Source organism: Schistocerca americana, chromosome 2 (genome assembly GCF_021461395.2).
Source record: "Schistocerca americana isolate TAMUIC-IGC-003095 chromosome 2, iqSchAmer2.1, whole genome shotgun sequence".
NCBI lineage: Eukaryota > Metazoa > Arthropoda > Insecta > Orthoptera > Acrididae > Schistocerca > Schistocerca americana.
In genome coordinates this window covers 789,863,147-789,875,921 of record NC_060120.1, presented here as the reverse complement: position 1 = coordinate 789,875,921, position 12,775 = coordinate 789,863,147, and the positions used below count along the sequence as shown (strand labels likewise).

Sequence of the window (12,775 nt, the reverse complement as noted above, 5' to 3'; positions counted from 1 at the left end):
ACCAGGGATTCCCATTTGAGTTCCGAAGCATCTGTCTGATACCTGGGTGTTGATTGAATCTACTGGTAACACAAGTAGCAGCCTGCCCCTGATTTGTTATGAAGTCTTCCTATAATCTGACCTAGTGGGAATCCAAGATACTCGAGTAGTACACGAGCATTAGTCGCACTAGTATTCTATACCTGGCCTCCTTTGCAGGTGAATCAGTTTCCTAAGATTCTCCCAATAAACTGCAGTCAATCGTTCACCTTCCCTGCAAGAATACTTACATGTTTTTCAATTCCAAATTGCTTTGCCGTGTTACACCTAGATATTTAAATGACGTGACTGTGTTGAGCAGCCTACTACTAATGCTGTATTCAAACATTATGGGATTGTTTTTCCTATTCATTAGCATTACCTTAGGTTTATATACATTTAAAGAAAGCTGCCATTTGTCACACCAACTAGACATTCTGTCATCTTGTGTCCTCCTATAGTCACTCAATGTCGTCTCCTTCCCATGCATCAGCAGTAAACAGCCACAGATTGCTTTCCGTAACACCATCAGCAAATAAACACACAGCGCTGCTCACCCTGCCCGTCAGTACATTTATGTATGTAGAGAACAATACTGGTCCTATCACACTTCTCTGGGGCGCTCCTGATGATACCTTTGTCTCTGATGATGAATGCTTGCCATCGAGGACAATGTACTGGATACTATTACTTCAGAAGTCTTAGAGCACCTTGCATATGTGTGAAGTTATTCTGTATGCTCATACATTAGTTAATTTTGCAGTGGGGCACTGCTTCAAATGCTTGCAGAAGTCTAAGAATATGGGATCTGCATGTTGCCCTTCATCCATAGTTCACAGAAAAGGGCGAGCTGAGTTTCGCATTAGCCATAGATACTTTCTAAAACTGTTGTGGACAGAAGCCTGTCTGTCTCGAGGAAGTTTCATCATATTTGAGTTAAGAATATGTTCAAAAATTCTTTCCAAAACAAATGTTAAAGATGTTGGTCTGTAATTTTATGGGTCCATTCTTTTACCCTTCTTGTACACAGTTGTCACTTCCACTTTTCACCAGTTGCTTGGGACTTTGCGTTGGGCAAGAGAGTTGTGATAAACACAAGCTGAGTAAGGAGCCAAGACTGCTTTTTGTGCAACTGAATTGAGAATTATCTCCAGACCTGGGGTCTCATTGGTTTTCAGCTCCTTCACTTGCTTCTGTACACGAGTATGCCCATTACTATGTCCTCTATAAGAGAATCTGTAAGATGATAAAAAAATTACACTATGTATCTATAATCATACTGTTTGAATAATATCTTAAGTGCAAAATTTGAAACCTCAGCTTTACTTTTGGGTGACCATACAGGTCATATCAATTCATGGTCATGAATTTCTCTGGAAAAAATATATTTTAAACCTCTATATCATAAGCATTAAGAAATAAAGTATTTTCATTTTATCTTAATTTTTGTAAATGGTATGGCTCTTTGAGAAATTATATTTTGTAAATAACTCTTTAAAGTATAGAGAACAAAAAATATTACTAATAAACAAAAAGTACAAGAGACCTGGTGGATGTTTTGTGTTAAACCTCCCTCTTAGTGCACTGAAATTTGATTGACACCCATACAATAAGGGGCCTCTTTTAACTTATAAATTTAAAACCAAAATACAAAATTTAATTTTTCCACTTACATTTTTTTTTTTTTTTTTTATTTTAATTTGGAAGATCACAGAACACTATCTTTTCTGTTGTGTTAAAATGAAGAAGACAGTAAGGATGTTTATATTTCTGGGTGTGAAGTTGTTGATGTGCTGAATGTTAGCGTTTCTGCTGTAGCCCTTACTATATCCTTCCTGAAACGTCCAGGAAAAGTGAGAAGCACAAGAAGAAAACAGTATGTAAAAAGGAAAGTGGAAGAAATTGAAACAAGTTTTGCACAAGCAACATTTTCAAAACTATGTTACGTTAAATGATGACAGAGATTGCAGCAGGCAAGGTCCTTACTGGGCTGATGTTATCTCTGTTAGTGAAAACGGTGAAAAAGTTAAATAAGTAAAAAGATATACGACAAGATCAATAAGAGAAGCAAATCTCCTAATGAAAGAGGGGAGCCTGAATTTAAAAATTTGTCTCACAAAATTCCATCCCTTACAACCAAAATGGATAAAATGGCAGCCAGTGAAGGAAGTATGCACGTGTATTTACTGGACAAATTTGAAACTTGTTTGTTTTGCCATAAGCAGTGTTGCAGGAAAGAAGTACACAGAGATGGACCTTACGCTTTTGTGTATCTGTCAAGAGCCATAAGATAAATGTTGGTTGTAGGAGTGTGCAAGATGTCCTGGTACTGAAGTGATGACTGTTGAACCATTCCACCTTCAGGATACTGACAGTGATGTAACCTCTGCATTGTGGGAGGGAGGAGAGTTGGTAAAGAAGACAATAGTGTCAGAGAAGCTTGTTACAGAGGTTAAAATTGGGTCATGAAAGAAATAGCTCACCATCATATCCGGAGGATTCAGACACAAACCATATCAGAAGCAAAATCAACCACATCCCAGAATACTGATTCATTAGTTATTCATTTCGACTTTGCTGAGAACTGGTATGTTGCTTTTCAGAACGAAATTCAAAGTTACCACTGGCACACATCACAGGTATCAATACTCACGTGTTGCTCAATTCCTTGGACCATCACACTGTTTTGCTATTGTCAGTGATGGTCTCATTCATTTTAGTGCACATGCATGCTACAATGTCAGCATGATAATTGATGACATAGCATCTAGAGACCATACTTATACTAAACATGTGTATGTGATTGATGGTGCAGCGTCTCATTTTAAAAACTGGTTTCAGATTTATGAGCTTGATCAACACTGTAATACAGGAATTAAGACAAAAAATGGATATTTTCAGCAAAAGGTTATGGAAAAAGTGCATGTGATGGGGTAAGAGGTCTCTGTGAACATCTTGTAACAAGATTTAATCTCCAGCATGAAGCTGTCAATATTGTAAGAGAAGCTACTGGATTTGTACACACCTTATCAACATTAGTGATAAACATGAAACTTTAATTCTAAATGAAAGCCCATCAAGGGAATTCCATTTAAAAAAGAGAGAAGAGTGGTGTGCTATGAAGCTTGTGGTAGGTATTCAATCAGGTCACTACTGGGTTGCATCCCGGAGTGCACATTTTGCAAGAACAGTTCTCCATGAAATGCAGTGTGTTACTGTGTGTGAAATGCAGAGACCACAGTATACATTAGAAGACTTTGTAGTGAGCCACCTCATTCCTTGTCATCATCATCATCATCATCATCATCATCATCTTCGTTTCCCCTCTATCAAACATCTGGTCGGGTTGGGGTATCAATGGTACTTCACCACTGCACTCTGTCTTTCCACCATTCTTCTTCCACAGTTTGGTTCCATAGTAGGTTTCTTCTCCTTAAACTCATCTTTATTGTATCAATCCATCTTGTTCTCGGTCTTCCTCTTGGCCTCTTGCCTGCCCTCAATCTTGGACTCCATCATTCTTTTTGGTATTCTTCTCTTTCCCATCCTCTTCACATGCCCAAATCATTTTAATCTATTCTTTTCAATTTTCTCAGTCAACTTCTCCACTCCAATTTCCTTCCTAACATCTTCATTTTTCACTCTGTCTCTCCTCGTCTTCCCTAGCATACTTCTCAGAAACTTCATTTCACTGGATTGTATCATACTCTCCTCTCTGCCAGTCATAGTCCAAGTCTCTGAGCTGTAAATTAGTGTGGGTGTGAAGTAAGTCTTGTATAGCACCAGCTTGCACATCATTGACACTTCCCTTCCCCACACCAAGCCCCTCACACACTGGTAAAATGTACTACTCTGTTGTATTCTTTTGCTAATTTCTGTCTCCAAACGAGCATTCCCCATTAATTCACTTCCCAAATATTTAAAGTTGTCCACTATTTCAATATCCCGTCTCCTAATATGAATTTGTCCATTGCCCCCTCCATCCCCTCTGGTTACCACCCTGGTCTTGCTTTTCTCCACACCAAATTTCATTTCATATTTCTCGACCTTATCATTTAGAATGTCTATTTGTTTTTGTACCTTCTTACTGCTTGTTCCCCACGCCACAATATCATCAGCAAATAGTAACAGCTTCATCCCCCTTCCAATATGGGTTTCTTTTGTCTCTCTGACTATTTCATCCATCACTATTATAAATAGTAGTGGTGATATATACATTTCCTTGTCTTAGTCCCGTAACATTCTTAAACCATTCAGTTGTCCCAACTGGTGTCTGCACACAACTAGAGCTTTTTATATATTGCCTGGCTGGCTTCAAGTGTTTGCTTTCCAAATCCCTTTCTCTTCAAGGTTGCCCATACCTTTTGTTGTGTCTAGACAAGACAGCCTAGACACAATGAGAGGAAGCCGAAAGGCACGCGCTAAGCCAAAGCAGGGTGCGTGAGGTCTGAAACAGGATACGTAATGAATGCTATATAGAAAAGTACGTAGCTTCTGGAATACTTAACTTTAATCCATCCTTTTGGTACATCTGGAGATTGTGGCGATACAAGTGAGACTCTTTAGATACATGCAATGTTACTAATGGCGCCTTGCTAGGTCGTAGCCATTGACTTAGCTGAAGGCTATTCTAACTATCTGCTCTGCAAATGAGCGAGGCTTCGTCCATGTAGTCGCTAGCAAAGTCGTCCGTACAACTGGGGCGAGTGCTAGTCAGTCTCTCGAGACCTGCCTTGTGGTGGCGCTCGGTCTGCGATCACACAGTGGCGACACGCGGGTCCGACATGTACTAATGGACCGCGGCCGTTTTAAAGCTACCACCTAGCAAGTGTGGTGTCTGGCGGTGACACCACACCTATTCCCTGGGATCACTGTCATATGCTTTCACGAGGTCGAGAAAGTCATCACCAGATCTTTCCCATACTCCCAATGTCTTTCCATCAACTGTCTCATACTAAAGATTGTGTCCACTGTTGATCTACCATGGCGAAAGCCATACTGCTCCTCTTCTAACTGCCCTTCCACTTTTTCTCTCTCTCTCTTCTTTCCAGTATCCTCTCCATTATTTTTGCTACTTGGGATATGAGTGTGATCCCTCGATAGTTGTCACATACTTTCCTATCCCCCTGGTTGAAAACTGGGATTATTATTCCCTTTCCCCATTCTTGAGGTACACATTGTTGGGAGGTACACATTGTTGGGTCCAAATGCATCTTATTAGTCTATATAGCCACTGTAGCCCAACTGGTCCAGTTGCATTTATCATCTCCACAGTAATTTCATCTATCCCAGGTGCCTTTCCTGTTTTCATTTTTCTCAGAGCTAGTTCCACTTCTAACATTGTTATATCCTCATCTTCTTCCAGACCCCTGCCCCCCTGCCGTACTTCTATTCCCGTTCTTAACATTTAGTAATTTATCAAAGTACTCTTTCCATCTTTTCCTTATCACCTCTGGTTGCATTAATAGCTCTCTGCTTTCCCCTTTCAGTAGCTTTGTGTGTGTTTTTTCCTTCCTCATACTCTTTGTAATTCCATATATCATCCGCTTACCACTAGTAACATCTTTTTCCAACACTCGAGTGAATTTCTCCCAACTTTTCCTCTTTTCTTCTGCTACCATTTTGTTACACTTGTTTTTACGGTCCTGGTATTTCCTTTTACTTTCAGCTGTTTGGTCTCTGTTCCATTCATGCCAGGCTTTCTTCTTTTCTTTTACTGCCTCCTTCACCCTCTCATTCCACCTTTGTGTCTCCTTTTCCTTGTCCCTTCCGGACACTCTGCCACAGGTTTTCTCAGCAGAGCTTACAAACGCATCTTTGAACTTACCCCATTCCTATTCCACATTGCCATACTCGGTGTTAGGGATTTTATGCTTAAGTGACTCCTTAAACTTTCCTTGTACCACGCCAACCTTTAGTTTCCACACTTTTATTTTTTTTCCCTTTCTTCCTTCATGTCTTTCAATTCATCGAATCTCGTCTTTGCCACCACTACTCGATGGTCTCCATCAAAAGCCTCTCCTGGGAGTGCAGTTACATCCGTCAAATGTCTCCGATTTTTATTTTCCATCAGATAATAATGGATGACCATCTTCATCCATCTATCACACCATCCATATCTCGTTATCTTTTGGCTATTCTTTTTATCGAACCATGTGTTACCCACAGTCAGCCCGTTTCTTTCACAGAAATCAACCAGTTTCTCTTCTCCCTCATTTTTCCTCCCATATCCATATGGGCCAATTATCTCCTCCTTCCCTCGACTTTCTTTGTCTACCTGCACATTTAGGTCACCCATTACTATTGCTTCCACATCTGTAATTATAGTCTCTAATACCTCTAGAAAATCCTCTATGTTCTCTTCTTTATTTTCTGTTTGTGGTGCATATACTTGGATGAAGTCCTTCACTATATTCCTTGTCCTCAGCAGAATCCTCATCACCCTATCACTTGTGTATTCTACTGCTTCCACATATTGCTCTAGGTTTGGTTTTATTATGATACCTACTCCATTTTTGGCTTCTTGTCCACCACTCCAGTAGAGTGTGTAGCCTTTCCCCATTTTCCTCCTTCCTTTTCCCTTCCACCTAACTTCACTAAGTCCCATCAGTTCTATGTTCTCCTTTTCCATGATGTCCATCAACTCTTCTGCCTTCCTAGTAAGGATCATCAGATTAATGATACCCACCTTCATTGTGTTTGTGCCTCACAGTTCCCCCCAGAACCCCAAGAACTGCGCGTCGCCTGCAGAGAACGTCTTAACTTTTTCCGAGGCTGGTTTTGAAGTACCATTTCATATAGGCTATTATTACGATGGGGTCGCCACTCCCAAAGGCATTTTAGAGCTGCTGCCAGCATATGTTTAGGCTGTTTGTAGCTGCCCTTCTGGAGTACAGACGCTATGGGCGGTAAGATATGAAGACAGTTCTTCCACTTTTCCACCGTTGGGACTTGTAAAATCCTCTTCTGCTTTCCAATCGTTGTCTGTCTTCACCTGTTACCATGGTGAGGGGCCCTTACAGGTTACAGGGTACTACCATCTGGAGCCAGATGGACCCAGGTTTTTTTAACAAGGTTGTTACTCCTCCCCCTCCTCCTTCCTCACCACTTGCAAGGTGAGGCCCCACGCTTGGGACCGGCACTTTGTGTGTATGACAATAATTGGTGGGTTGGGACAGTGTCTCTCATGAGCTGCAATATATAATCATTTCCTTTATGACACCTCATGGTCCTGCTAATGCTTTCAAATGGCAATCATCAAAAGATCAGTGTGTAGTTATCATTTCCCGAGCACTGCTCTTGTTGGATCATCCTTGTCCACTTGAAAATTCAGCTCGGCTTTACAAGTTCAATGAGAAGCAGATGACTAAAGACAAATGTTCTCTTTTCAACAGTGCAGTAATGATTGTTACATTGTAGGAGATTTTAATACATGGAAAGTCAAGAAGAAGTAAAGTCATGACAGAAGACTATAATAATTTGTGTAATATCATATGAAGAAAAATTGGTATATATATTCTGTTTTTTTGTTATAAAATGCTTTTGAATAAAATAATGAATCGTTTTCCTACTCACTTATGATGTTGTAAAGTAATTATTTTGATTAAAAAAAACCAGTTTTGCTTGACATTTATTTATAATCAGCAATCAATTTAAATATTTATGTGTCCATGACTTCTTAACCTTGAGAGTAGAGCTAGGTGAAACCTAAAAAAATTCTCACATTTCGTACAGACAGATACTGCCCAATCTTATTGCACGTACAATGAGCAGCTGACATACCATGAAATTTTTAGAACATTTAGTTTGGGGGTTTCGGAGAAAATAATTTCTGAATAATTAAAAAATTTCAGCTTCTTTCATCTTTATGTACAAATTTTTGACAGTTTAAGAATTTCATGCATTAATGTCATAGCTGACAGTTACCATTCCACTTTATTATTTCTCAAGACTGTTAACATCCTGTGACTACTCATGTTTCCAAAGCATAACTTTAAAGTTCACAAAGAGGTACAAATTTTTATTGTTTATTTTTCCAAAAAAATATGAAAAGAAGCTCAGAAGTGTGTGTGCATTAATCATGTCTCATGGTATTGGGAAGAAGTATATATTGAAAATAAATTCAGATCTGTATCACTTTTGGTTTCTTTATTACAATTTTTCAGTTTTACCATTTGTTATGACATTTTCACAGATACTCTCATTTAGAGAGGTCTGTAGTGTTTTAACAAATCATCAGAAAATCAAAATATTGTATGTTTGGAGAGGTATCATGTAGAGCTTTCAACATTTTTTTTTTTTTTTTTTCAGCAAACTTTGAAATAGTTATGTGACAGATTCACTCCTGACCTGTTTGATCTGAGACGAAATCACCTTTTTGCAGTCTTCTATTGCCGCACAGGGCTGGTTAACGAATGGCTGGATTGAAGCATCTGACCTGCTTAGCAATTTTATTTAGGACTACAATTTTCTCAGGTTCTTGGCAAGATCTTTTGTTAGAGTATGTAGGTGGTCATTCATTTGTTGTATGCTTCACACATTGGTATCTTGTCTTATCAGCTATGGACATAACTTTTAGGTCAGACGAGTGGCCATAGACATGTTTCTTCGTGCAATGCCCATATTTCTACTTTCTTCCCCTTGAGATGGAGACAAAAGTTCTTTCAGTCCTTTTAGTACCTACTGTAAACATAAGGTAATACAACAGTTGTACCTAACTGCCAAATACCAGTGACATAGAAACTGACTTTTGCAGATAAACATAATTTACACATGCTTGATATGCAGCCTGTATTAAGGACTGTAATTAATGTTTCCCCAATGTTGTCGTTGTGGTCTTCAGTCCTGAGACTGGTTTGATGCAGCTCTCCATGCTACTCTATCATGTGCAAGCTTCTTCATCTCCCAGTACCCACTGCAGCCTACATCCTTCTGAATCTGCTTAGTGTATTCATCTCTTGGTCTCCCTCTATGATTTTTACCCTCCACGCTGCCCTCCAATACTAAATTGGTGATCCCTTGATGTCTCAGAACATGTCCTACCAACCGATCCCTTCTAGTCAAGTTGTGCCACAAGCTCCTCTTCTCCCCAATTCTATTCAATACCTCCTCATTAGTTATGTGATCAACCCATCTAATCTTCAGCATTCTTCTGTAGCACCACATTTCGAAAGGTTCTATTCTCTTCTTGTCTAAGCTATTTATCGTCCACGTTTCACTTCCAAACATACTCATGTTAACAAATTTTTCTTCTTCAGAAACGCTTTCCTTGCCATTGCCAGTCTACATTTTATATCCTCTCTACTTCGACCATCATCAGTTATTTTGCTCCCCAAATAGCAAAACTCCTTTACTACTTTAAGTGTCTCATTTCCTAATCTAATTCCCTCAGCATCACCCGATTTAATTCGACTACATTCCATTATCCTCGTTTTGCTTTTGTTGATGTTCATCTTCTACCCTCCTTTCAAGGCACTGTCCATTCCGTTCAACTGCGCTTCCAAGTCCTTCGCTGTCTCTGACAGAATTACAATGTCATCGGCAAACCTCAAAGTTTTTATTTCTTCTCCATGGATTTTAATACCCACTCCGAACTTTTCTTTTGTTCCCTTTATTGCTTGCTCAATATACAGATTGAATAACATCGGGGAGAGGCTACAACCCTGTCGCACTCCCTTCTGAACCACTGCTTCCCTTTCATGCCCCTCGACTCTTGTAACTGCCATCTGGTTTCTGTACAAATTGTAAATAGCCTTTCACTCTCTGTATTTTACCCCTGCCACCTTTAGAATTTGAAAGAGAGTATTACAATCAACATTGTCAAAAGCTTTCTCTAAGTCTACAAATGCTAGAAACGTAGGTTTGCCTTTCCTTAATCTTTCTTCTAAGATAAGTCGTAGGGTCAGAATTGCCTCATGTGTTCCAACATTTCTACGGAATCCAAACTGATCTTCCCCAAGGTCAGCTTCTATCAGTTTTTCCATTCGTCTGTAAAGAATTCGTGTTAGTATTTTGCAGCTGTGGCTTATTAAACTGATAGTTCGGTAATTTTCACATCTGTCAACACCTGGTTTCTTTGGGATTGGGATTATTATATTCTTCTTGAAGTCTGAGGGAATTTCGCCTGTCTCATACATCTTGCTCACCAGATGGTAGAGTTTTGTCATGATTGGCTCTCCAAAGGCCGTCAGTAGTTCTAATGGAATGTTGTCTATTCCCGGGGCCTTGTTTCGACTCGGGTCTTTCAGTGCTCTGTCAAACTCTTCACGCAGTATCATATCTCTCATTTCATCTTTATCAACATCCTCTTCATTTCCATAATATTGTCCTCAAGTACATCGCCCTTGTATAGGCCCTCTATATACTCCTTTCACCTTTCTGCTTTCCCTTCTTTGCTGAGAACTGGGTTTCCATCAAAGCTCTTGATATTCATGCAAGTGGTTCTCCTTTCTCCAAAGGTCTCTTTAATTTTCCTGTAGGCAGTATCTATCTTACCCCTAGTGAGACAAGCCTCTACATCCTTACATTTGTCCTCTAGCCATCCCTGCTTAGCCATTTTGCACTTCCTGTCGATATCATTTTTGAGATGTTTGTATTCCTTTTTGCCTGCTTCATTTACTGCATGTTTATACTTCCTCCTTTCATCAATTAAATTCAATATTTCTTCTGTTACCCAAGAGTTTCTACTAGCCCTCGTCTTTTTATCTATTTGATCCTCTGCTGCCTTCACTATTTCATCCCTCAAAGCTACCCATTCTTCTTCTACTGTATTTCTTTCCCCCATTCCTGTCAATTGTTCCCTTATGCTCTCCCTGAAAATGTACAACCTCTGGTTTAGTCAGTTTATCCAGCTCCCATTTCCTTAAATTTCCACCTTTTTGCAGTTTCTTCAGTTTTAATCTACAGTTCATAACCAATAGATTGTGGTCAGAGTCCTCATCTGCCCCTGGAGATGTCTTACAATTTAAAACCTGGTTCCTAAATCTCTGTCTTACCATTATGTAATCTATCTGATACCTTTTAGTATCTCCAGGGTTCTTCCGTGTATACAACCGTCTTTCATGATTCTTAAACCAAGTATTAGCTATGATTAAATTATGCTCTGTGCAAAATTCTACCAGGCGGCTTCCTCTTTCATTTCTTAGCCCCAATCCATATTTACCTACTATGTTTCTTTCTCTCCCTTTTCCTACTGACGAATTCCAGTCACCAATGACTATTAAATTTTTGTCTCCCTTCACTACCTGAATAATTTCTTTTATCTCATCATACATTTCATCAGTTTCTTCGTCATCTGCAGAGCTAGTTGGCATATAAACTTTTACTAGTGTAGTATGCGTGGGCTTCGTATCGATCTTGGCTACGATAATTTACTATGCTGTTTGTAGTAGCTTACCCGTACACCTATTTTTTTATTCATTATTAAACCTACTCCTGCATTACCCCTATTTGATTTTGTATTTATAACCCTGTATTCACCTGACCAGAAGTCTTGTTCCTCCTGCCACCGAACTTCACTAATTCTCACTATATCTAACTTTAACCTATCCATTTCCCTTTTTAAATTTTCTAACCTACCTGCCCGATTAAGGGATCTGATATTCCACGCTCCAATCCGTAGAATGCCAGTTTTCTTTCTCCTGATAACAACGTCCTCCTGAGTAGTCCCCGCCCTGAGATCCGAATGGGGGACTATTTTACCTCCGGAATATTTTACCCAAGAGGACGCCATCATCATTTAATCATACAGTAAAGCTGCATGCCCTCGGGAAAAATTACGGCTGTAGTTTCCCCTTGCTTTCACCCGTTCGCAGTACCAGAACAGCAAGGCCATTTTGGTTAGTGTTGCAAGGCCAGATCAGTCAATCATCCAGACTGTTGCCTCTGCAACTACTGAAAAGGCTGCTGCCCCTCTTCAGGAACCACATGTTTGTCTGGCCTCTCAACAGATACCCCTCCGTTGTGGTTGCACCTACGGTAGGGCTATCTGTATCGTTGAGGCACGCAAGCCTCCCCACCAATGGCAAGGTCCATGGTTCATGGGGGGGGGGGGGGGGTCCCTAATATGGCTCCTGAAAATTTCCATAGATTTCTTCTTCTCTGAATAGTGTGTTGTTGCCAGTACCATGTTTTGCAATGTCCAGTCTTGATCAACAATATGTGCAATGACAGGTATGTAACACCTCTTCCGATACAGATCAGTCCGCAAATTCACTATATGCATATATACATTCATGTCTATAGTCAGGACAATACTGGGCCTCATACTCACCCATATTTCATTGACTGGTCTTCCAGAGTTTTGTGCCACTGTTGTAGGGTGAGACAGAATGATGGAGATGTCCAGATTCTGATCAATATATACGAGCTCCTGATGTAGAGATTGAAATGCTTCATCTGATATTAAAGTAAATGGACAAAGATTCGTGGCACACATTTCAAAGCACATTTTTGTTGCATAGTCTTCCGTTGAAACTGGTAATGTGTCAAAACTGAAGCTGTGTCGTGCCATCAGATGGGCTGTAGTGGATCCGTAAGACTGGAGATCACAGCACCTGCTAAAGTAAACATAGCCAACATGATATCCTTCCTTATCAGTCACTGAGAAAAATATCTCTCAAACATTGCTTTGACAATTTTTCGCATTGAGGATATTTTGAATCAAAGTCCCCCCCCCCCCCCCCCAACACACACACACACACACACACACACACACACACACACACACACACACACACACACACACACACTCTTTAGT

The 12,775-nt window shown here is 39.9% G+C and overlaps 1 protein-coding gene across 1 annotated transcript in view; it reads left to right on the top strand.

Annotated features, from left to right (window-relative positions):
* Positions 1–12,775, top strand: part of LOC124594435 (protein split ends-like) — a 364,635-nt gene that overhangs the window by 327,788 nt on the left and 24,072 nt on the right. The gene's annotated exons all lie outside the window — the stretch shown is intronic.